Source organism: Bactrocera oleae, chromosome X, assembly GCF_042242935.1.
Source record: "Bactrocera oleae isolate idBacOlea1 chromosome X, idBacOlea1, whole genome shotgun sequence".
Taxonomy (NCBI): Eukaryota; Metazoa; Arthropoda; class Insecta; order Diptera; family Tephritidae; genus Bactrocera; species Bactrocera oleae.
The window spans coordinates 33,518,712-33,544,839 of NC_091541.1; the positions used below are offsets into that span (position 1 = coordinate 33,518,712).

At 35.9% G+C, this 26,128-nt stretch overlaps 1 protein-coding gene and 2 long non-coding RNA genes across 12 annotated transcripts in view; 1 reads left to right on the plus strand and 2 right to left on the minus strand.

Annotated features, from left to right (window-relative positions):
- Positions 1-26,128, plus strand: part of LOC106621201 (interaptin) — a 113,028-nt gene that overhangs the window by 15,132 nt on the left and 71,768 nt on the right. The gene's annotated exons all lie outside the window — the stretch shown is intronic.
- On the minus strand, positions 5,638-6,230 carry LOC138858018 (uncharacterized). Its single transcript, XR_011397291.1, has 2 exons — positions 5,918-6,230; positions 5,638-5,851 (listed from the first exon to the last, which is right to left on the minus strand). It is a non-coding gene; the product is annotated as an uncharacterized lncRNA (long non-coding RNA).
- On the minus strand, positions 11,104-11,696 carry LOC118683601 (uncharacterized). Its single transcript, XR_004979426.2, has 2 exons — positions 11,384-11,696; positions 11,104-11,317 (listed from the first exon to the last, which is right to left on the minus strand). It is a non-coding gene; the product is annotated as an uncharacterized lncRNA (long non-coding RNA).

Below are 26,128 nucleotides of genomic sequence, written 5' to 3' on the forward strand. Positions count from 1 at the left end.
TTATGCCCGTAGTTGCAACGAGGAATTGTTCTCTTTTGTTTTCATTCCAACAAAGTGACCATTGTTCTATTTGTATACACGATTTTTTACACATATAGTTTTTTTGTTATAATTTTTCATAATGTAAAAGCTCAAAACTAAAATCCAACTATTAAAAATAGTCTACCTATTTATAAATAAATGTAGTCGACTGTGATTTTGAGTTAGTTTAATAATATTTCAAATATTATATATTCAAGGTTATTTTTTAATTAGTACAAAGTATCGAGACTGACAACCCTGCGTTGCAAGAGATTGCTCTCTTGCTCTCAGCGCACTCGTTTTTACGGAAAAAATCCAATTTTCGCGGATATCCTACCGTACGGTCTGTAGAAGCGGACGGTGGAAGCGGTGGTTAAGTGTACATTTGCATTGCGCTCATATCATCAATCATAGGATAGGTCGTATTAGCTGATTTGATCCACGGTTTTGCGTCGGTGACGGTTTGAACTATTAAAGCGATCGTTTTGTTTGGGCGTGCCACATAGTGAATGCGGAGGCTTTGACGGCTGTAAATGCATGTGTCAATCAGTGGGTTATACACAGTTAATGAGCAATGAAAAAAAACTTTAAAAAAATTAAATATATTTTTAATTTTTGTATTATATATTTAATAAAAAAGATAATAATACCAAGAAAGTGTTTTGGACATTTTTGCTGGATACATAATTGTTTGATGATTATGCATATTACTTTTTTAAATAAAATACATATTTATATCAACATTTTGATACTAAGCAAAACAGCTCAGTCAACTTGTGTTAATCTTGAAATGACCTAATATTGCTTTAACAAGTAATGTATTTGTAGTATTGTATTGTATGATGCAATGTTTGCCCTAAATGCTAAAATTCTAAAACTATAATATGTAATTAATTATTTTGCTTAGGTAATTTGCTAAGAAGAACTTTTGAATATTTTCTTGTTTGGTTCGACGAGTGGTGCCTGATATTGATCGAAAAATAAAGTATGTGTTATTGAGAGTTTCTATGGTTTTTAGTTACAAATTATAATCACTAAATTATGTAAATCATCAGGTATTTTTGAATAAACTGAAACAATTTAGACCTTCTTGATTTAAAAGTTATTTTAATATCTGACATCATTTAATGTTCATTTATCACAATTCGATCGACAGTTTTTTTTAATTTTATGTACAAAAACAATATTTTTGGTTAACCCCTGAGGAGTCTATAAGTATAAACAAACTCGATGGTTTTCCAACCCTGGAACACGCAACAAACAGTTTTTTTATTTTATGTACAAAAACAATATTTTTGGTTAACTCCTGTATGAACAAAACGATGGTTTGCCCACCCTGGAACACGCAACATATACGAGGGCTGCTATATATATTTCTGGCCTAATAATGAAAATACGAATATTTAACAACGAAAATGGTTTTTTTTCGGTCATATTTTTTCAGCATTTCTTTACACCAATCCACACGAGCCTTTTTTTGAGCGATTGTCAAATTGTGCGGGATCCAACGAGATCCGGCCAGGTGTTCATGCAATATCGAATGTATGCTGGTGGGAGAAATGCATAGGCATGCCTCTATCTAAGGGTATGTTACATGACGATCTTGCATTATCAGTTCACGTACGGCATCGATGTATTCTGGCACAACGGCTGTTTTTGAACGACCTTCACGGGATTCGTCTTTGACCACGGAATACCAGTTTTTCACAGTGCTATAGGATGGTGCTTCATAGCCATACAAAGATTTTAGTTCATCGATGCACTCTTGTCGTGATAATCCACGTCGAAAGTTATAAAATATGATCGCACGAAAATGTTCACGAATTAATTCCATTTTTTGGCCGAGATGAATTTTTTAATTCCCTGCAAATAAAACAATTCACGATTAAATGACTAAACGTTCTGAGTGATGTTATGCTAAAAAATGTCAAACTTTCAAATGGAAATCTTAGATTGCACCTGGCAGCACTTAGACTAGGCCAGCCAGCTATATAGCAGCCTCGTAATAAAGCAATTTGGCATCATCAAGTACCGTTTCACCTTGAAATTTTCCACTAAAAATTGTGGATTCAAGAATTTTGCGCATGATTTTTTTATAGTTAGTCTCGTGCCATTACACATTTTCGAGGCATTTAAATTTTGAAATTTAAGCTTAATCTTATAAATTTAAAAACTCTACAGGATACTTGACAACTTCATCCGGATCAACAACAGTGTCAGTCGATTTGAATGTTATTTCATAGCCAGTTATTTCATTGTTTGTTGTATAATTAAATTAATTTCGTCAACTTCTAAATTTGCGGCTAAAATGGCTTATTCTTGTAGCCATGACCATGATTAGTATAACTATGTCTCAAATTTGGAAATATACTTTTTATTAAATGCCCTAATTGTACCCTATTGTATTATATAATAATGATTCGAAGTTTCAAATATTTTTCTGAATTTGACCTTAGCACCATCTGTGTAAACAAACTGGAATTAATATGAAATTTGATTGTAGATTTGTAGCGCGGTTTTTAATCAACGCATGTGAACATTTGATAGAAAATTAAAAATTTACAAACATGCTTCCATGTCGCGCTAAATTCACAAACACACTAACTACGTCCTAATATAATATAATATTTCACAACAGGCATGATTTTTTACAATACAATAACGATGAGAAATTTCATATAATTTACTGAATTTGTCTGTAGCACCATCTTTTACAACTAACAACATAAAACATTCCGAAATATAAAATAATTTATAAATTTAAAATTAAATAAATACCCTTTTAAGTTGGACCGAATTGTAAATTCACACCATTCTCGAATCCACCTGAAGCCACTCAAAAACGGTCAAGCCGTTTAGGAGCAGTTCAGTGACATACATATGTACAGAAGAATTATATACGTACATATATATAAATTAAGTATGTTTTATTTTAATCAGTAATTCTATTCTGAACAGGGTATTTTAAGTTTGTTGGAAACCCTATGAAGTATACATATTTACTTATATAAATGATCAGCGTGACGAACTGAGTCGAGTTCGCGATGTTCGTATTTCAGTACATACGCGAACTACTAGATACCGATCCGAAATTTTGCGCACGCCCTTTCCCCTCAGGCAGCACCTCATTTGTCAGAACCGATATCGGACCACTATAAGATATGACTGTCATGTAAGCTCATCGATTTACATCAACTTCTTGTAAGCTCCGCAATAAGATACAAGACTGTTATTTGGTACATAGGATCAAATTAGGTAGGGGAACCTGCGGTTATATTTTTAAGTGGGCGTGGTCCCGCCCCTAATAGGTTTAATGTGCATATCTCCTAAACCGCTGAAGCTATAATAACAAAATTCACTGGAAGCAAATGTTTTTAGCATCTCTATCGACAGTGGAAATCGGGTGACAACCCCGCCCACTCCCCATATAACGGTACTGTTAAAAAATATTAAAAGCACGATAAACCAAACACTAAATACGCCAGAGACATTAACTTTTATCTCTAGGATGGTATGAGATGACCTTATAGGTACCGCATTCAAAATTAGTCAGTGGGCGTGGCCCCGCCCACTTTTAGGTGAAAACACATATCTTAGGAGCTGCTTAACCGATTTCAACCAAATTCATTATATTATACTATCTGCATCAATATTACTTTTCACAAGTTAACACCTTAAATTTTATTACGTTGTTCGAGAAGAATTTTACATTCATGCACCCTCTGTTAGAAATTTATAATACTATCAACGAGAACTTAAAGAAAAAATCTATTGACAATAAATCGAACTAAAAAGTGAAAAAAAATATAGTTTAAAAACTATAAAAACACGCTTTTAAAGAATATCGAACTAAAAAGTTGAAAATAAATATAGTTTAAAAATAATACCATCCCAGAGATAAAATTTAATGTCTCTGGCGTGTTTAGTGCTTGATTTATTGCGCTTTTAGTAGTTTTTAACAGTACCGTTATATGGGGAGTGGGCGGAGTTGCCATCCGATTTCACCCATTTTCACACTGTAGGTAGAGATTCTAAAAACATTTGCTTCCAGTGAATTTTGTTATTATAGCATTAGCAGTTTAGGAGATATGCACATTAAACCTAAGTTAAAAAATTTTAACTGCAGATGCCCCTCTCTTTTGTGATCCTGTATACAAAATAAGAGTCTTGTATCTTGTTGTGGAGCTTAGTTATGGCAATTTATTTGTTTTTGAATAATGGCGTTTTGTGGGCGTGGCAGTGGTCCCATTACGCCCATCTGCAATACCAACCGTCTCACGGTACCAAGAAACATGTCTACCAAGTTTCATAAAGATTTCTCAATTTTTACTCAAGTTAGAGCTTGCACGGACGGACGGACGGACGGACGGACAGACAGTCACCCGGATTTCAACTCATCTCTTCATCCTGATCATATATATATATATATAACCCTATATCTAACTCGATTAGTTTTAGGTGATACAAACAACCGTTAGGTGAACAAAACTATTATACTCTGTAGCAACAGGTTGCGAGAGTATAATAATAGTATAATTGAGAAAAAAGCTTGGGGCGCTTTGTGCCATAATTTTCGTATATCGAGTTCTTGTATGGAAAACTCTGTTTATTTTACTAGATGTCTTAGCAAAATGTGGAATAGATTACACGTGTCAACACGAAATTTGACCTCGACTTGAAAGTTTACAATTTCTTTGGTTTAGGTCACAAATACATGAAAAAAAAATATATGACCTTCAAAAGTTTGCTTTTGTGGTCAGGAAACTAATTAAGCGAATTTTCTCAAAATATGTGGTTTTAATGTTTAATTTAGGAAAGAACTACATAGATAAATATATTTATCATTTTTATTAAGTTTCACTATTCAAATAAGTCATCGCCGAAAATTTTTCTAATTTGTGGACCAACAAAAATCCCAGCTTTTACCTTTGCTTCTGATAATTTCGGAAAAAAATTTCTTAAGTATTCAAAAACTTCTGAAGTTTGATCGAGTTTTTTCACGAATTGTTTCATGAATCCCAACTTAATATGGAGAGGTGGCATTAACACTTTTTCTGCTTCCACAATAGAACTGAATTTTACGTTTTGTTTCCCGATACAAAATTCGGTTCTTTCAGGCCAAGACCGTTGAATGTAGTGCTTAGCATCCGCTCTGCTGTCCCATAAGCACAGATAGCACGGAAACTTGGTATATCCGCTCTGTAATCCCATTAAAAATCTGACCATTTTAAAATCACCAATCAACTGCCAATTGTACTCGTCATACTTTACTGTGTCAAGCAAGATTTTAACACTATCATAATTTTCTTTCATATGTACCGAGTGAGCAATTAGAAGGGATGGAAATTTATTTCCTATGTGTAATAAAACGGCTATCAACCTTTTGGTAGAGCTGTCTATAAATAAGCGCCATTCGCTAGGAATGCAAGATATGCCAATTTCTTCTTTCTTGTGAAAAACGTTGAAAATGTCTCATGCCTAGTTCGTTAATCTGTTATACAAGTATTAACATCAACAAGCAAATTCCATTGTTTTAACCGGGAGCCTAAAAGCTCTGCTTTATTTTTTGGTAAATTAAAATCTCTTATTAGGTCATTCTGTACTAATAAGATGGTATTTTGGTTGTTTGGCACTGGTCGAGTCAGGTCATGTGGAATTGGAGCAGAAGAAGAAGCAAGGTCAGGATATTCGACAGGTTTTGCATTTTTACCTCTACGTCGTTTACTCGGGTTAACAATACAAAAGTAGAAATCATGGACATGGACCTTTGGTTCACGCCGAATTCTTGGTGTCGCAAACTTCATAGACCTTTTTTCACCTCGATACTAGCCTAAAATATATCATTTAAATAAATTTCTATTACAGTCGATTCGCCGCTCAATTAAAAATCGCTCACCTTCCAAACATCTTTTACGATAACCACAAGCAATATGTGGAGTTCATGATTTATCTTGATTTCGAACAGTAGTCAAAATATGCTTCATAGGCATCGCAGAAAACTTGACATGACTTTAACTCATATTTAGTGTCTCTAACTTTCATAAATTCACCACATATATATAACCACAAGCATCAGCATCGTATAATATTTACAATTTCTCGATGACATTTTAACGTTTCTGGATATGTACGAAACACCTGATCCTTATTTATCACTTGAGTGCCATCTGGAGGCACTCTTTGAATATAAAAACTCGACTCCAATAGCGCGGTATTTTTGAATGCATTAAAACTAATAAAAATTTTTAAAAAATTTAATAAAGTGTATTATCATTATAATTATCGCAAAAGCAAACTTTATACCACAAAAAAAAGTATTTTCTTTTCGTTTTTGTGTCTAAATAATCGAAAAATCATAGTATAAAGTTTAGGACAAACAACAATTATTTTTTTTGTTGACCCGTGTTATTGTTCAAGGTAAAACTATAATTTCCGAACAAATTGTTCAAATCTGGTCACTATAGCATATAGCTGTCTTTCAATCTTTTTAGATTAATGTTGCGAGTAAATATTTGGCTAATTTTCAAATAAATGCATTTATCTATTGACAACATAATTGCCAATAAGTAAAGTAAAGGTATTTATTTAAAAATGACCAACATATTTTGCCGTGACATTATTATATTCATTTCAGTAAGATATTTTCACTATAAACAATTACATTAAGTCGATTTCATGAATTAACAAACGTGTTTACGTTTAATTTTGGTTTACAATTTACATGCAGTCCTATGCTTCTTCTTCTCAACTCAAAAGAATTAGGTCACAAGATGGCGGTTGGCGTAATCTTCTAGTATATTGTAACCGGTTTCTCGATAAATCGTATTCTGATATATATATTTCTGGCCTAATAATGAAAATACGAATATTTATCAACGAAAATGGTTTTTTTTCGGTCATATTTTTTCAGCATTTCTTTACACCAATCCACACGAGCCTTTTTTTGAGCGATTGTCAAATTGTGCGGGATCCAACGAGATCCGGCCAGGTGTTCATGCAATATCGAATGTATGCTGGTGGGAGAAATGCATAGGCATGCCTCTATCTAAGGGTATGTTACATGACGATCTTGCATTATCAGTTCACGTACGGCATCGATGTATTCTGGCACAACGGCTGTTTTTGAACGACCTTCACGGGATTCGTCTTTGACCACGGAATACCAGTTTTTCACAGTGCTATAGGATGGTGCTTCATAGCCATACAAAGATTTTAGTTCATCGATGCACTCTTGTCGTGATAATCCACGTCGAAAGTTGTGAAATATGATCGCACGAAAATGTTCACGAGTTAATTCCATTTTTTGGCCGAGATGAATTTTTTAATTCCCTGTAAATAAAACAATTCACGATTAAATGACTAAACGTTCTGAGTGATGTTATGCTAAAAAATGTCAAACTTTCAAATGGAAATGTTAGATTGCACCTGGCAGCACTTAGACTAGGCCAGCCAGCTATATAGCAGCCTCGTAATAAAGCAATTTGGCATCATCAAGTACCGTTTCACCTTGAAATTTTCCACTAAAAATTGTGGATTCAAGAATTTTGCGCATGATTTTTTTATAGTCAGTCTCGTGCCATTACACATTTTCGAGGCATTTAAATTTTGAAATTTAAGCTTAATCTTATAAATTTAAAAACTCTACAGGATACTTGACAACTTCATCCGGATCAACAACAGTGTCAGTCGATTTGAATGTTATTTCATAGCCAGTTATTTCATTGTTTGTTGTATAATTAAATTAATTTCGTCAACTTCTAAATTTGCGGCTAAAATGGCTTATTCTTGTAGCCATGACCATGATTAGTATAACTATGTCTCAAATTTGGAAATATACTTTTTATTAAATGCCCTAATTGTACCCTATTGTATTATATAATAATGATTCGAAGTTTCAAATATTTTTCTGAATTTGACCTTAGCACCATCTGTGTAAACAAACTGGAATTAATATGAAATTTGATTGTAGATTTGTAGCGCGGTTTTTAATCAACGCATGTGAACATTTGATAGAAAATTAAAAATTTACAAACATGCTTCCATGTCGCGCTAAATTCACAAACACACTAACTACGTCCTAATATAATATAATATTTCACAACAGGCATGATTTTTTACAATACAATAACGATGAGAAATTTCATATAATTTACTGAATTTGTCTGTAGCACCATCTTTTACAACTAACAACATAAAACATTCCGAAATATAAAATAATTTATAAATTTAAAATTAAATAAATACCCTTTTAAGTTGGACCGAATTGTAAATTCACACCATTCTCGAATCCACCTGAAGCCACTCAAAAACGGTCAAGCCGTTTAGGAGCAGTTCAGTGACATACATATGTACAGAAGAATTATATACGTACATATATATAAATTAAGTATGTTTTATTTTAATCAGTAATTCTATTCTGAACAGGGTATTTTAAGTTTGTTGGAAACCCTATGAAGTATACATATTTACTTATATAAATGATCAGCGTGACGAACTGAGTCGAGTTCGCGATGTTCGTATTTCAGTACATACGTGAACTACTAGATACCGATCCGAAATTTTGCGCACGCCCTTTCCCCTCAGGCAGCACCTCATTTGTCAGAACCGATATCGGACCACTATAAGATATGACTGTCATGTAAGCTCATCGATTTACATCAACTTCTTGTAAGCTCCGCAATAAGATACAAGACTGTTATTTGGTACATAGGATCAAATTAGGTAGGGGAACCTGCGGTTATATTTTTAAGTGGGCGTGGTCCCGCCCCTAATAGGTTTAATGTGCATATCTCCTAAACCGCTGAAGCTATAATAACAAAATTCACTGGAAGCAAATGTTTTTAGCATCTCTATCGACAGTGGAAATCGGGTGACAACCCCGCCCACTCCCCATATAACGGTACTGTTAAAAAATATTAAAAGCACGATAAACCAAACACTAAATACGCCAGAGACATTAACTTTTATCTCTAGGATGGTATGAGATGACCTTATAGGTACCGCATTCAAAATTAGTCAGTGGGCGTGGCCCCGCCCACTTTTAGGTGAAAACACATATCTTAGGAGCTGCTTAACCGATTTCAACCAAATTCATTATATTATACTATCTGCATCAATATTACTTTTCACAAGTTAACACCTTAAATTTTATTACGTTGTTCGAGAAGAATTTTACATTCATGCACCCTCTGTTAGAAATTTATAATACTATCAACGAGAACTTAAAGAAAAAATCTATTGACAATAAATCGAACTAAAAAGTGAAAAAAAATATAGTTTAAAAACTATAAAAACACGCTTTTAAAGAATATCGAACTAAAAAGTTGAAAATAAATATAGTTTAAAAATAATACCATCCCAGAGATAAAATTTAATGTCTCTGGCGTGTTTAGTGCTTGATTTATTGCGCTTTTAGTAGTTTTTAACAGTACCGTTATATGGGGAGTGGGCGGAGTTGCCATCCGATTTCACCCATTTTCACACTGTAGGTAGAGATTCTAAAAACATTTGCTTCCAGTGAATTTTGTTATTATAGCATTAGCAGTTTAGGAGATATGCACATTAAACCTAAGTTAAAAAATTTTAACTGCAGATGCCCCTCTCTTTTGTGATCCTGTATACAAAATAAGAGTCTTGTATCTTGTTGTGGAGCTTAGTTATGGCAATTTATTTGTTTTTGAATAATGGCGTTTTGTGGGCGTGGCAGTGGTCCCATTACGCCCATCTGCAATACCAACCGTCTCACGGTACCAAGAAACATGTCTACCAAGTTTCATAAAGATATCTCAATTTTTACTCAAGTTAGAGCTTGCACGGACGGACGGACGGACGGACGGACAGACAGTCACCCGGATTTCAACTCATCTCTTCATCCTGATCATTTATATATATATATAACCCTATATCTAACTCGATTAGTTTTAGGTGATACAAACAACCGTTAGGTGAACAAAACTATTATACTCTGTAGCAACAGGTTGCGAGAGTATAATAATAGTATAATTGAGAAAAAAGCTTGGGGCGCTTTGTGCCATAATTTTCGTATATCGAGTTCTTGTATGGAAAACTCTGTTTATTTTACTAGATGTCTTAGCAAAATGTGGAATAGATTACACGTGTCAACACGAAATTTGACCTCGACTTGAAAGTTTACAATTTCTTTGGTTTAGGTCACAAATACATGAAAAAAAAATATATGACCTTCAAAAGTTTGCTTTTGTGGTCAGGAAACTAATTAAGCGAATTTTCTCAAAATATGTGGTTTTAATGTTTAATTTAGGAAAGAACTACATAGATAAATATATTTATCATTTTTATTAAGTTTCACTATTCAAATAAGTCATCGCCGAAAATTTTTCTAATTTGTGGACCAACAAAAATCCCAGCTTTTACCTTTGCTTCTGATAATTTCGGAAAAAAATTTCTTAAGTATTCAAAAACTTCTGAAGTTTGATCGAGTTTTTTCACGAATTGTTTCATGAATCCCAACTTAATATGGAGAGGTGGCATTAACACTTTTTCTGCTTCCACAATAGAACTGAATTTTACGTTTTGTTTCCCGATACAAAATTCGGTTCTTTCAGGCCAAGACCGTTGAATGTAGTGCTTAGCATCCGCTCTGCTGTCCCATAAGCACAGATAGCACGGAAACTTGGTATATCCGCTCTGTAATCCCATTAAAAATCTGACCATTTTAAAATCACCAATCAACTGCCAATTGTACTCGTCATACTTTACTGTGTCAAGCAAGATTTTAACACTATCATAATTTTCTTTCATATGTACCGAGTGAGCAATTAGAAGGGATGGAAATTTATTTCCTATGTGTAATAAAACGGCTTTCAACCTTTTGGTAGAGCTGTCTATAAATAAGCGCCATTCGCTAGGAATGCAAGATATGCCAATTTCTTCTTTCTTGTGAAAAACGTTGAAAATGTCTCATGCCTAGTTCGTTAATCTGTTATACAAGTATTAACATCAACAAGCAAATTCCATTGTTTTAACCGGGAGCCTAAAAGCTCTGCTTTATTTTTTGGTAAATTAAAATCTCTTATTAGGTCATTCTGTACTAATAAGATGGTATTTTGGTTGTTTGGCACTGGTCGAGTCAGGTCATGTGGAATTGGAGCAGAAGAAGAAGCAAGGTCAGGATATTCGACAGGTTTTGCATTTTTACCTCTACGTCGTTTACTCGGGTTAACAATACAAAAGTAGAAATCATGGACATGGACCTTTGGTTCACGCCGAATTCTTGGTGTCGCAAACTTCATAGACCTTTTTTCACCTCGATACTAGCCTAAAATATATCATTTAAATAAATTTCTATTACAGTCGATTCGCCGCTCAATTAAAAATCGCTCACCTTCCAAACATCTTTTACGATAACCACAAGCAATATGTGGAGTTCATGATTTATCTTGATTTCGAACAGTAGTCAAAATATGCTTCATAGGCATCGCAGAAAACTTGACATGACTTTAACTCATATTTAGTGTCTCTAACTTTCATAAATTCACCACATATATATAACCAAAAGCATCAGCATCGTATAATATTTACAATTTCTCGATGACATTTTAACGTTTCTGGATATGTACGAAACACCTGATCCTTATTTATCACTTGAGTGCCATCTGGAGGCACTCTTTGAATATAAAAACTCGACTCCAATAGCGCGGTATTTTTGAATGCATTAAAACTAATAAAAATTTTTAAAAAATTTAATAAAGTGTATTATCATTATAATTATCGCAAAAGCAAACTTTATACCAAAAAAAAAAGTATTTTCTTTTCGTTTTTGTGTCTAAATAATCGAAAAATCATAGTATAAAGTTTAGGACAAACAACAATTATTTTTTTTATTGACCCGTGTTATTGTTCAAGGTAAAACTATAATTTCCGAACAAATTGTTCAAATCTGGTCACTATAGCATATAGCTGTCTTTCAATCTTTTTAGATTAATGTTGCGAGTAAATATTTGGCTAATTTTCAAATAAATGCATTTATCTATTGACAACATAATTGCCAATAAGTAAAGTAAAGGTATTTATTTAAAAATGACCAACATATTTTGCCGTGACATTATTATATTCATTTCAGTAAGATATTTTCACTATAAACAATTACATTAAGTCGATTTCATGAATTAACAAACGTGTTTACGTTTAATTTTGGTTTACAATTTACATGCAGTCCTATGCTTCTTCTTCTCAACTCAAAAGAATTAGGTCACAAGATGGCGGTTGGCGTAATCTTCTAATATATTGTAACCGGTTTCTCGATAAATCGTATTCCTTGTAACTCACTCTTGAGTTCGATCACTGGATTGTCAAATAAAAGTCCCAATTTAATGGCCATACATTTATCTTTATTTCTAAGTCCAACAACTTAACACTTATTGCTCGTTATTCGAGCTGACCACTCCTTGCTTATGTCTCAGTTGCTCTTAACACGACAACACTTTAACTAGAACTGGCTTTGCTGCACAATCTGGCAGGCCTTATATAGTACATCTTTAATAAAACATCGCCTCTAGAACATTCTAGCAACTACGACTTTGCTGTCTAGTTGCTTCTGGCAATTTATCGTCGGTTCGATTTTGTTCTATCATCAATGTTCGTCACAATATTATTCTTGGTTATTAAGTAGCCTTAATTCAACTCAAAAGTTGTTTTCTCCTCCTGTAATAATATTATGGTCTAGTTAAGATCAGATACTAGATAATACTCACTTAAAGTTAGTTCAGAAAAGTAAGGAACCATAGGAACCTTCCTACTGTAACCATCTGTACTAAATTTAAGAATTTTAGCTTAATTTGTGGTTTCGTTATAGTACATTATAATTTATCTCTTAACGGCATTTATCTTGTTCGATTTTGCTTATCTTATTAATATTTCGTTGATGTTCACATGGCTTATATGGAATTCAGCAATGGACTTCAGTAGTTCTACATAATTGAAAAAATGGCCTGACACTGTGTAATTTAGGGAGAAATTTCATATCTCTCGAACTAGATTTAGTTTTAACGCTTTTATTGTTAATGATACATAATTGTTCAAATTAACAAAAGTAGAGCACCTGATTTGTAATAATGGTCAATAAAAAGTAGTTTTTCTATACCATTGCTAGGCTCCACATATCGAACATTGGTAAACATGTAAATGATGTCATTGACATTAAATAACGTACATATCGGTCAGAGAAAGAGATTTGTAGATTTGTCATAACAAAGGCAACATGTTTACAATATTATATTGTGATTGTGATGTGGGCTTTAGAATATACTCCCCCCAATTCGGGGTTAAAATGAGTATGCGCGGATAGAGGATGTTATTCAGATGAAAAATTTATATGTTTTAATTTTTTTGGTTGTTTATCAAATATGTAGATTGTTTTGTTGTTGTGTGAATAAATCGAATTTATGAAAAACTTTACTTATGATTTAAGGGCTAACTATAATGTGAATAAGCAAGCTTAAGTCAGCGTAAGTAACTGTCCGAATGCACATAAATTGTATTCTGTAACAATAATGTACTTTATATAAAGTTTCGTTAAAATTTATCAAACGTCCCTTGCGTAAGGAAAATGCGAAACATGTCACACTTTCCGTACGCAATCAGCTGTTTTCGCCTTTTGTCAACGAATAAATTATTTTGAGTTTGACATTGGAAGACAACGAAAGTTTCGTAAAAAAAAACTATCCTTCTTCCTCTTTCTGTTTATTTACCTCACTGAACATAACCAAACTCTTTTTTTTAATTTCACAAATTTTTGTTAATGTGCATATTCCGTTTAAAAGAAGAGTAAGCAATTTAATTATTTTTAAATATTTAAATTTTTATTTAATTTCTGTATTGCGAAACACAAATTGTTTCTTGTTTGACAATTTTCTCTACCTATCTAGAAGTCTACACTCTGTTCCGTATGCATTTGACAGACTTTTCGTTAATTTTTTGATAGTAATACGCAGCGTATACATATTATGGCTAGGCCTTTAAAGGTATTTATAAAAGCGTGGTTTTTTAGTTTTTTTATACATTATTTTAGACATTTTAATACTACCGCATGTCCGCGAATAACTAATTGTTAATCGAACTGAAAAATTAAAAATAAATAATGTATAAAAAAAACTAAAAAACCACGCTTTTATAAATACCTTTAAAGGCCTAGCCATAATATGTATACGCTGCGTATTACTATCAAAAAATTAACGAAAAGCCTGTCAAATGCACTATTTCGTAATCTAGTCATTTAATCTGAAGCTACACTGTAGCATGGGGTTTTTCCTGTTAACTTAGAGCAATCAAGTTCTTCAATCCGAATACCATCTAAAGATCTTACACGACTAAGTGCTACATTAGCTTGTCCAGCAGCAAACAGTCGCGAGCCTAGATAAACAACTGCATGATCAACTGTACAACCTTGCATCTTGTGGACAGTTGAAGCCCAACTCAGAATTACTGGTAACATTCCTTTCTCAGCAGTTCCATAGCTGTATTTTGCTGGGAACTGTATCGATATCGATTTAATCATGTGCGCACCATCTGAACCGACATCGATACGTACGGACGGGATGTCGTCCGCGTATACTGACGATTTTCGTGATAAAACCCATATTACCATTCAATAAACCTTTTGACACGTCAATGTTCTACCTTAACATCACTTTAGCTCCCACTAATATATTCAGTACTTTCGGAAGACCTTCAGTTTTTTTAAATCAATCGTGCTGCAACACCAGTGAGAGCACCAACTTTTACCTTCGGTTTTCCATAACATCTTTTTACTTGGTTTTTCAATAGATTAAAGAGAAAAGTTTTTCCTGTGCCTGCTCCACCAGCTGCAAAGATTTTCTCTCGTTTAACATCACTCTTCATTTGGTTTTTGATTCTCTCTGTGATAAGAATGAACAATTGTCTTTGATCAACATTCATAGCATGTTGCGCTCTTTAAAATTAATCATTGCTCATTTCTCTCTCTGGTAACTCTTCCTCTTCAAAGTCAGAATTTATAATCTTTGGCTGTTCTAAAATTTCGAAGGCATGTATCTGGTTGAATGCATTTTCAAGCTGTTGGTCTCGATGTTGGCACATATGTCTACTCGTTTCCCTTAAACGACACTATCGAGTTAGGAAAGCTTCTTTTCCATTATCGAAGCCTCCAAGTATTTCAGTTTCCGAACGACAAGGCATATTTTGAAGGAGTAAGCTGTAGAAAAAGTTTTCTGAATCCGAAGCTGCTATAAAATATGGAACTTTGACAACTACAGGAATATTTTTCAACAGAGTGATGAGTGGACGACGCATTTTTGATTGTTCTTCATAGGCGTTATGATCAATGTTTCCCTCGGTATCACTTACCGCTATTGGAAAGTGAGGTTCAAACAACATAGCAAACTCTGTAAGGCTCATGTTCGCAAAACCGTAGTCAGGATGTTGTAACGAATGATTTTCATATCTTTAGAAAATATTGCTGTAGTAGCCAACTGCGTGTTCGCTTCTGTCGAACTGAAATACTCTGTAACGCTGTTCTGGCTTTCTTGTGTTCAGGAAAATAAAATTTCGTGCACTGTGCCGCAATAGGATATGACAAGGCCGATGCACATTCTGCAGCTGATATTTGTCGTTCATGAAACATCTTCATACATATTTTGAGCAGTTTGCGTGAAATATCAGTCTTTTCGTGTTGGATTTGTTGTATTGCCTGTGCAACTGCAGAATCGACACCCTCAGGTTCTGCTTTTGATAGATACTTTGCAATATAGTATGCTATCGCTTCGTTTGATCCACACGGCTAAATGTCAATATTACCTGCCCACAGCCTCAAAAACTCTGGGTGATAATTATTTACCCAAGGATCTTCTTTACAGCGCTTAAGTAAGGAAATTCTGCCCCCATTACGGAGGAAATCATCAGAAGAATGTGATACTATCCGTCATACGTGGAAAGTTAAATCGACATTTTACAGAGGTATTGTTCTTCGTACAAGTTAGTGTTTGTTGATGAACTTGACATTTCTTCCCAAGTTGGAAAGCTCTGGATCTTCTTCTTCTGTAGGGATTCGAGCAGTTACCATCAAGTAGAAGAATTCCAATTCAAATGCTGGATGATTTTCTAACCAAACCACCATATGAAGGTGAAAACTACCACAATTCTGAAACTCAATACGGTACCAAAAGTCTTTTACTTTTCCTTCAAATACCTCATCATCATTTTTAATAAATTTCATTAGAGCATTTACTCTAATCATGAAATGACGACTCAAAATCATTAGGTACTTTTTGATGAGTCGTTAAGTCTCATAGATGTCAAGTGTACTTGAATCAACGTCAGGTCTACCATCGGCTATTAACAAAGCCTTTCGCTAATCTAACCAGTGGAGATCATTCGAACTAAATGTTACAAAATAGGTTGGAGCTCCTATACATCTGATTGAGCTAATAGCTCATTTAAGGCTGAACTCCAACAGGCTGTATAACCTCTCAGATTCTTGAGAGAGATGGACGTCCTCAACTGCTCCTTCTTGATTAACAATTTTTTTGCCGCATGCTGATCAAAAGCACTATTTTGATGCGATAATATTCAAAGAACGATAAAACATAAAAGGAATAGTCGAACGTTGAAATTTTGTGTCACTTTACAAAATCGTAAACTGATAGTAGTCCAATGATATAATTTAAACAGGCCTCTGCTCTGTAAAACCGTTTTTCCCACAGGGGAAAAAAGTACCAGGCAAATCCTTCTGCTTTCAGTTCATAACCCACATTTACGATATTGTCTTTCATCTTGCAGGTAATTTCATTAAGGTTTCGTGAAACCTGTAACTTATCTTACACATTAGGAGGCATTATATAAATCGGTGCCATTATTTATGTCTGCGGTGGAATAGTTTGATGAATTAAATTCTGTTGAGAAGAATTGTTTGGGATGCTGCTGCTACCCCATCAATGCTCCGATGAGTGTCTACCTCCTCAGAACTATCATGTACACCACCCAAGGTTTCAACATTGATGTAATCAAGCGTAAATGATACGTTTTTGCGGCCTGTTGTACGTTTACATATCCTCACGAACTCGTCAAAATTATCGCATTCAATAATACAAGCCTTTCCATTGTTATCGTTTGCTCTAGATTCCTTTTGACCACAATAATGAGAGTTACTGAAGTAATATTTGTTATCATAACGAATTACTCAAATCGATTGACCATTATTAATATGCCAGCATTATATACCCTAAACAAATCTTCCAATCTTTTACAAAGAGTACTTCCGAGGTTTGCTCCGGTTGTTTGTCATTCTAGCTTCCATACATTCTTGGTTCTTCGTCAAAAGGGCAAAAATCTTTTGCCAAATGCGACCAAGTCATTTTGGATAACTGTGAAATTTCGTACTAACAGGTATTGATAATTTCCTATACGATAATCCGCTAAATTTCTCTCCGTTTGAAATCTTATATTGTCGTAGATTTGGTCACCTGTTATCATATTGAGATTTAGGATGTTCATAGACCAATTTTGTGGTAAAAGAATGCAGGCCCGGAGAACGTTTGCTAATGCCATCACACAACATTGTACTCCTGCGAATCCTGATGTGAATATGAGATCGTTTCCTTGATGTCACGAAGCACGTACAACTCTTGAGAAATCACTGATTTTCAGATAAGCACTAGCATTCTCAGTAGATTCTTCACTAGTCTCTTCAGCTATCTCGAGTGATGCTTCTTCAACTCTTATAACTTATAACTTGCCCAAATACTCCACCTAATTTAATAATTTTTACAAATGGAATAATGTGTGAAACTATCCGTTGTTCTGCTTGTGATAATTCAGCAATTAATTTTGGAATGGAACCTGGGTTCAAAATTTTCCAATAAGATCTAGACGCTGCAAAATTTTTCTTTGTTCTCAAATGAGTCTTGTACCGTTTACAAACGATTAAGCAATACCTTTGTTTTATTTCGCTAGGCAAATATGGTGCGGACTTAATGTCTACAATCCATTTAGAGATCTGATTTTGATAGCATCCTTTAGCGCAAATTTCAAAGATCTTGTAACAAAACGTTAATTGACTGCAGACAAACTACTCTGTACTCTTCTGTCTGTGAGGCTCGATATTCAGTAATATGTTGCCGCATGTGCTGTAACCGAGCCGCTCTGTCGTCTTCTGACTGTGAAGCTCGATATTTAACATTATGTTGCCACATGTGCCGTAACCGAGTTGCTCTGACCTCGTCTGATTGTGAGGCTCTATATTGTTTCATCTATAGTCGCCATTTATTTTTTCTCTCGACCATTGCTTCAGTCGAAATTCCTGAAAGTTTTTATTTTAGTCTCTTTTTCGCCAATCTCCTCTTTCTTTGTGTTGTAGTTTTCAGTTCATGTTCAGTCATGTTCGTTCCCAGGAGTAATGGACAATTAAACGGTCACTTTTCCGAAATAAAATTTTTTTTCGGAGAAGGAGCCTGAAAAACGGGTACCACATGCAAGGAAGTCAGCAGGCGCACAAAATACCCACTCCTAGAACGAAGAGGTAACCACATAATATACTGACACAATTAAGACTCGATCACAATTTTTGTATTTTTAATTTATATTCGTTTTTTGTATTTAAGTCAATAAGACTTTATGATTACAAATTTATTGATCGTATTAAATTCCTTCTTTACTGACACGTATATCAAAGATTTACTGCATACCGATTTTTGTTCCGTATAGTAAATGAATTGAAATTTATGTTCTGATTATTTTATATTTTTGCTCGATGTACGAAAAATATTTTCACAAACCATCCCACGCTTTTCTCACAATAATACAAATATTTTTCGGTCAATATAAGGAAATATTATTCACTTTTTAGTTTAATGTTATTTATTATTATTTAGTCACAAGTACTTTTTTCACTTTCTTTAAGCATGCGTTTGAGTAAATTTGTTATTTAAATGACAGCATGGATCGTTTATGCTTTTAGCTGGATAGCTTTAGGGGCATTTTTGGATAGTACATGCTTGCATTTGGATAGTACCTGTTTTTAGCTGCACAGTTTTATAGTCGTTGTTCGATTTCACAGTGTGTGATAGGGGCTGGGTAATCTCACATGCCTAATTTGGTTGGAATTAGTTCTATAGTTCCTAAGATATAAGATTTCACCTAAAGGTTGGTGGTGCCTAGCCTATTTTACAATTTTTACTCCTCTTCCTATAAATCTCTTCCCTACTATGTTGGTTGTGAAATTTATTGCTTATGGCTCATGTTTTTCGTGAGTTATCGCACTTTTAGTAGTTTTCAACATAGTCGTTATATGGGGAGAGCGCGTGGTTATTATCTGATTTGTATAAGATATATAAATTAAACCATTTAGGGGGTGGGGTTACGCCCACCTTTAAAATAATGGGAAACTATTGTCCAATTATTGCATTTTCATCGGTACTTGACACGTGTGCAAAGTTTCAAGTTGATCAGACTTCTGGACATAGGGGAAAATTGACCTCTAAGCTAATAAAAACGTATTAAAAATGAATACATAAATACTTGTAATTTGAAAAATTATGTACTTTAAATTGGAAAATTTTTGAACTTGGAATGCAAATACCTTAAAAAGTATTAGTGTCCTGTGGCTGTATTTATATATATTCTTAACCTGGAACCACCTGCTCTCCGCTTTACACAAAGTTTTCCCTGTATTCTGTACCAAAATTTATTGATATTGGTAAATAAATAATTACAAATAGATATTTCGCCTATAAAATATGCTTAAGGAATGATATTCAGGGGTGTGGTAGAATCTGATATTTGTTGGAATCAGAATTGAAACCGATAAAAAAATGTAGTAGGTGTCATGAATTCAGATATTATTGGAATTAACAGAAATTGTATCGGTTTTGGGTGTCACGGAAACCAATTTTATCGATTTTGTTATCAGAAACAAAGCAAAAAGATAGTCGTTGACAGATTGAAATGTAAGTTAAGAAATTACTTTATATTATTGTTACGATTTAATTTATCTTTATTTCTATAGGTTAAAACATAAAAATAAAACACAAAATGTCATAATTATTGAGTTTATGGAAAAAATCTAGATATTTAAAAAAGGTTTACAAAACGTAATTTAACACCCGAATGCGTCTTTAATTAGTCGATAATGTGATACAAATCTGTAAAGTAAGCGTGTATACAAGCATTCAAGTAAATTCAAGCCCAATTTCACATGCGATTCCTCTGGTACATCGAGTAGATTACTGTGATCTCTTAATATCTTCCTTTTAATTTCTTCGTTGCTTTTTTCTTCCAATAAAATAAAAGCTAAAATGGCAGAACTCATTGTAAACTTTAGTATACTTTATTCAGTATTTTAAATTTATCAAACGCTTCCAAATTTATTCATTTGCAAGTTATGTCACATTAGTAAGCAGCTGATTCGAACTTTGGTTTTCCGTATGTTCGAAAATACGAAAATCCAATCAGATGGTTTGCAATTCTGACCACTACGCAAATCTGTCTTGGATTTCACAACACCCTTGATTAAGCGAGCACAAGTCCATAATCTGGATTAGAACAGATGGCAGTTTGTTGACAGTTGTATCTAAGAAAATATCTAATTCATATGCAATTTGTTCCCAACAAAGTTGTAAGCCTAAAATATTTCACAAGCTTAAAGGTATGCCAATTGCGAATCCGTTTTTCATTCTTTGTATTATTTTAATTAATATGTATCTAGTACTTTGCGAAACTGATGACTCTAAACTTTGAGCTGTTTCATTTCTATGTATAAATAAAGAAAGAGAAGGAGGGTATTAGGGAGGTAGGTAGGTAGAGTGGCTGTCTAACGACGCACCTAGGCCTATATGAGGCTCACTGTGATACCACCGGGACTAATGTTCCCTCACTCTATCGTCTCCTCTCTGAACCAACCTGCTCTTCTGATGAAGCTCATCAGTACAAATAGTTTTATATGTGCAACTTCCGATACGTCATCAAGGAATCCTCGACCGATAGTTGCGATTCCTTTCCTGTATAGAGCCTTAAATTAAAATTGAAGATGTTTTACAGTTTCCTCTTCTTCTACTTCCTGACAGCTTCTACAACAGTCGTTTTAAGGTACACCTAGCCTGCTGCCATGTCTACCAATTAGACAGTGACCTGTTAGTACTCCTATCAGAGTTCTTATGCCATTTCTTATGAATTTTAGTAATCGGTTTGTGCGACTCACGCTCCAGTCCTGCGACGTTCGCCTGCTAGTAGAGCAAGTGGTTGTTTGTCTCTATCGAGACTCAGCTAGATTTACAGCATGTTCGCTGATAAAGTGTTTGCAAGTTGCCAGAGGCATAAAAATTCCCTCTTTTTTAGGGGTTAGTTGCAAAGTGGTACCTGTTCTGGCTAGTTTATCTGCTTCGCAGTTACCAGGGATATCACTATGTCCTGGAACCCATTGCAGGTTTATCGTGAGGTATGATGTCAGATCCTCTAATAGGTAGAGACATTATTTCACTATCTTGGATGAGACCATTGGAGACTTGAGTGATTTCAAGGCCTTCTTGTTGGGAGCACACTTTTTGTCAATACCACAAGGCTTTCTTTGATTGCTGTGATCTTCGCCTGGAAGATACTGCAGTAGTCGGGTAAACGGAAGGCGATTTAGGTGTCTAATGTTGCGTAAAAGACACCACCTCCCACACGATTATCCCGTTTGGATCCATCCGTGTAGATGGTAATTCTTGTCCACCTCGTCCCTTTCCCACTCCTTACTGGTGAGGAAGACAATATTGTAGACCGAATTTAGCTTCAATTATATTGGATTGCGGAAATCCGCGATTTTGGGTGGGAACGGGAATATACTGAGTATCCTAGAATGTCCATTGTTACTGGCGACTAGTAGGGAGGTTTCCCTCAGTCTAAGAGCTGACTTCGCTGCCATTTGCTTACAAAACCAGTATGTTGGCAGTAAGTGTAACATTACGCTTGGCGCCTGGGTTGTCTTTGTTCTGAGAGCTCCACTGATATAAATACTGGCTGCTCTTTGTATACTTTCCATACGCTTTTCCGCGTATTTCTTTTCCATTATTGGCTACCATACCAATATACCGTATGCCATGATTGGTCTGACAACTGCTGTATAGAGCCAATAAGCTATCCGAGGCGTTAGCCCCAATTTGGGTCCCGCCATCCTATTACAGGTGTAGAGTGCTGTGGCTGCCTTCTTCACCCTAGCATCCAAGTTTTGTTTCCTTGAAAGCTTCCTGTCTTAGATTAGTCCTAGGTAGCTTGCCTTCTCTCCAATTGTTAATATGCAACCATTTAATAATGGCGCCGTAACTTCTGCAGTATTATGCTTTGTGGTGAACAATACTAGCTCTTTCTTACCAGCATTTAAGTTTAATCCGCACGATACAGCCCAACGATTTATATCGTCCAAGATTGTTCGCATAAGGTTTGCGAGAGTATTTAGGACTTTACCTTTAACTGAAACTCCATATCGTCAGCGTAGGCCACAACATGTATCCCCTTCTTTTCTAGATCCAACAGCAACTTATTCATTGTCAGGATCAAGAGAAGTGGGGATACCACGCCTTCTTGAGGTGTACCTCTTTGGACAAATCTGCACATCGTTGACGCTCCCAGCGTTGAAATTATTGACCTGCTCGTGAGCATCTGTTCAATTAATTTTCTGAAAGGTTCAGAGATGTTCAGATCCTTAAGCGCACTCAGTATGGCCCTAGGCTGGATATTATTGAAGGCTCCTTCTATATCTAAGAAGACAATTAGAGTGTATTCTTTAACTTCCAGAGATTTTTCAATCTCCGCCACCACAGAGCTTAGCGCTGTTTCTGTGGATTTTCCTTTAAAACGAACCAGCAAAATTTTCTGGTTTCAGTTTGTTTCTTATATGTAATTCTATTAGTCTTTCCAACGTTTTTAGAAGGAATGAGGAGAGGCTAATTGGTCTGAAGTCCTTTGGACTTGTATACGAGCTTTTGCCTGCCTTTGGTATGAATATTACCTTGACTTCCCTCCGAAGCAAGGGGATATAGTTTAATTGCAGCGCCCCCTTAAGAATGGTAATTAGCTAATCCATTATGTAATTATGCGACTGCTGTAATTGAGCCGGGAATATACCGCCTGGTCCCGGCGACTTGAAGGGCTAAAAGCTATTTATTGCCCAGCGTACGTTGCTTTCTGACACTATGTTTATAAGAGTGGGGTCTATTACTGCTCCACTGTTTTGAGTATATTCAGCAGTATGGCTTTCAGAGCTGCCTGGGAAGTGGGTATCCATTAGTAGTCCCAGTAACTCTTCACCGATACTATGCACCGATTGTGCCATTATTTTCCTAGGTCGAGACGCTGCCGCCGTGTTCTCGATATCATTACAAAAAGATTTCCAAGATTTTTTTTTTTTTGCTCTCCTAACTTCCTTTTTGTATGACCTAAGGAGGTTGTAATAATAATCCCAGTCTGACTCGCCTTGGGATTGCTTAGCTAAATTGAACTGCTTTCTGCATTCTTTCTGTAGCTTTTTAAGTTCTAGAGACCACCAGGGGGGCCTAATTCTACCCCTACTTAATAACATGAAGACAAGCTACTTCTAATACTTGCCGGCAAGATTCTGTGAGTCGATTAACGAGGATATCGAGATCCTCCTTACTATCAGGCTGAAACGGGAGAATCATAGGTATACGTTTTTCCAGCTCTTGCATGTGCACCTGCCAGTTCGTTTTCCTGTGATTCCTAAAGTTAATGCCTCTATTGGGCCTTTCCTCTATTGTACATTCAAAATATCGGTGATCCGAAAAGGAATGTTCTTCGAGAGTCCTCCATTGTGTTACTCTGTCAAATAGTTTTTCCGACACAAGTGTGACATCCACCACTTCTTGTCGGTTTCTTGTCATAAACGTTGGCGTGCTTCCCTGTGGCACCATCTCTTTCTCGTATGGCATATAGCACGATACCAGCCGGTAACTTCTTGTGCCCGTTTCCCAGCTTACTGCTGCTGTGTCGTTGTTGCTGTAACTATCTATACTAATATTATAAATGCGAAAGTCCGTTTGTTTGTTAAGCTTTCACGCAAAAACTACTTAACAGATCATCATGAAATTTTGTACATATACTCTTAGAGGTGTCAGAATGAACATAGGATACTTTTTATTACAAAATTTATAAATTTTTTACGGATTATTAAAAAAATTATTTTGGAAGATTATATATGTTTGGAAAATAAATTTGAAAATTTTGAAATTGAAAAAAAAAAGTTTGGCAGAAATGATTGTTTGTCGAAAAAATTAAAAATGAAAGAAAACATAAATGTATAAAAAACGTAAATCAGAGAAATAACACAAATATTATTAGTTACTCTTATTAAATATAAAAATGCCTCGAAAGCGGAAATCGGCGCTGTCAAGAAATTCTACGCCGGTGCGTAAGGCTAAATTAAAAACTATAATCCAATGGATCCATATCTACTATAATGATATCAGTTATTTATTTGATGGATTCGATGCGAGCGAAGCCGCGGGTAAAAGCTAGTATAATATAAAACCGTTAAGGTTTTTCTTTGCCATTGTGCAGGCTCTGATTCTACCTTCACAATAAGCCATAAATAACTTATAGCTCGGTGTCCTCAGTCTATAAATACGCCCTCCATTAACCCATGGCTCCGGAATGAGGACAAATTGAGGCTGTTCCATTGCCACGCGGTTAATTAGGGCTGCTGAAGCTAGTTTGCTGGGATGAAGATTAATTTGGAGAAGACGCATTAACTATTGTTATATCTGCGTCTTCCTGAGAGTCGCTTAAAAGCTCTTTCTCAGTATACTAGTTTGAGAGTCTGGCAGCAAGCTCAGACCCGGAGGAAGAACACTCACCTTGCTCTATACTTTCCGCGTCGCTCGAGGACTCCATAGGATCTTCCTCCACTTCGCATATCTCTTTCTACGATGCCAGATGGTCTGCAGCATCGGCGTCCGACTTGTAGGGCGTTATCCTCACTTTCGTGAACCCATAGTTTATCTCCCCGCCACTTTTCCCAGCGGTTCGATGGATTCTTTCGTTAATAACAACAGGATCTGCCCTTTTGGTCTCCACGCCAGATCCTGCTACGCTGTCCTCAAATGTCTTGACGTACTTCCACCCTTCCGTGGGCAGGATCGGGTTGCAGGCTCTTATGAGTTGCATAATCTGGTCCGGCTGTGATGGTGTAGCCGGGATCCTCACCCTTGCCCTTGGTCTGGATGCTACCAATTTTGCGCCGGGGTATACCTCTCCCACCTTGGTTATAGCAGCTTTGTATGGAGCGACCGATCTCTCGTGGTCGCAAGCAATCATTTTGATGTGGTCCTGGTTCCAGCCGGCATCTGTGCATGACGGTGGCGGACTCGGATTACTTAGTAGCACTTCCAGCGCCATATTTTTCAGTGCAGCCTGCACCCATTTCCATTGGGCTCTGTCGATTCTTCCTTCGGGATCTCCCTCAACCAGAACGCCAATGACAATTCGGTTCCGGGCCACTTCTGCAAATGATTTTGCGGGTGTTACGCCCTTTGTCTTCGGCCTCATGGCTGACGTCTTAGCCTCTTCAGCTGACCTCTCGCGTAGTCAATCGATGCTTGGAGCTCCTTCGTTAGCTCCTCTTTCGTTGGCGCTTTAACTCTACTAACCTTAGTAGGTACGCGGCGCGTTATCTCTCCTCATACTTTGCTTTTGCCGGGTCCTGGATGTTAAATGCAGGCCACTCTTTGGCAGACCCACTTCCAGCAGCAGCCCCTTTGGCATCTTCCCTCTCCCCCTGTTTTGCTACCGTGTTTTGGCTACAGTGTTTGGGTATGGCTGCCTCCGGCGCTACTGCTTTTTTGGGGCCAGCTTCAGCTTCTCTCCCTTTTCTTGAGCTTGCCCTATCCTCGGGACCAAGCTTCGCTTCTGTCCTCTTGCTGAATGTTACCGAGCTCGCTCCAAACGCTGCTCTTTTTTGGGAGCAACTAGCCCCCTCCTGCTTTTTTGTGGAGATCCGGGCTCTCTCCTATTTTTGTTTTTATTTATTTTAGTTAGATGGTTCATAATTGGTCTCACGATTGTGGGGGAAAGTGTGCCCGCTTGCGTATAGCCCCCCCGCGCAAGTTAG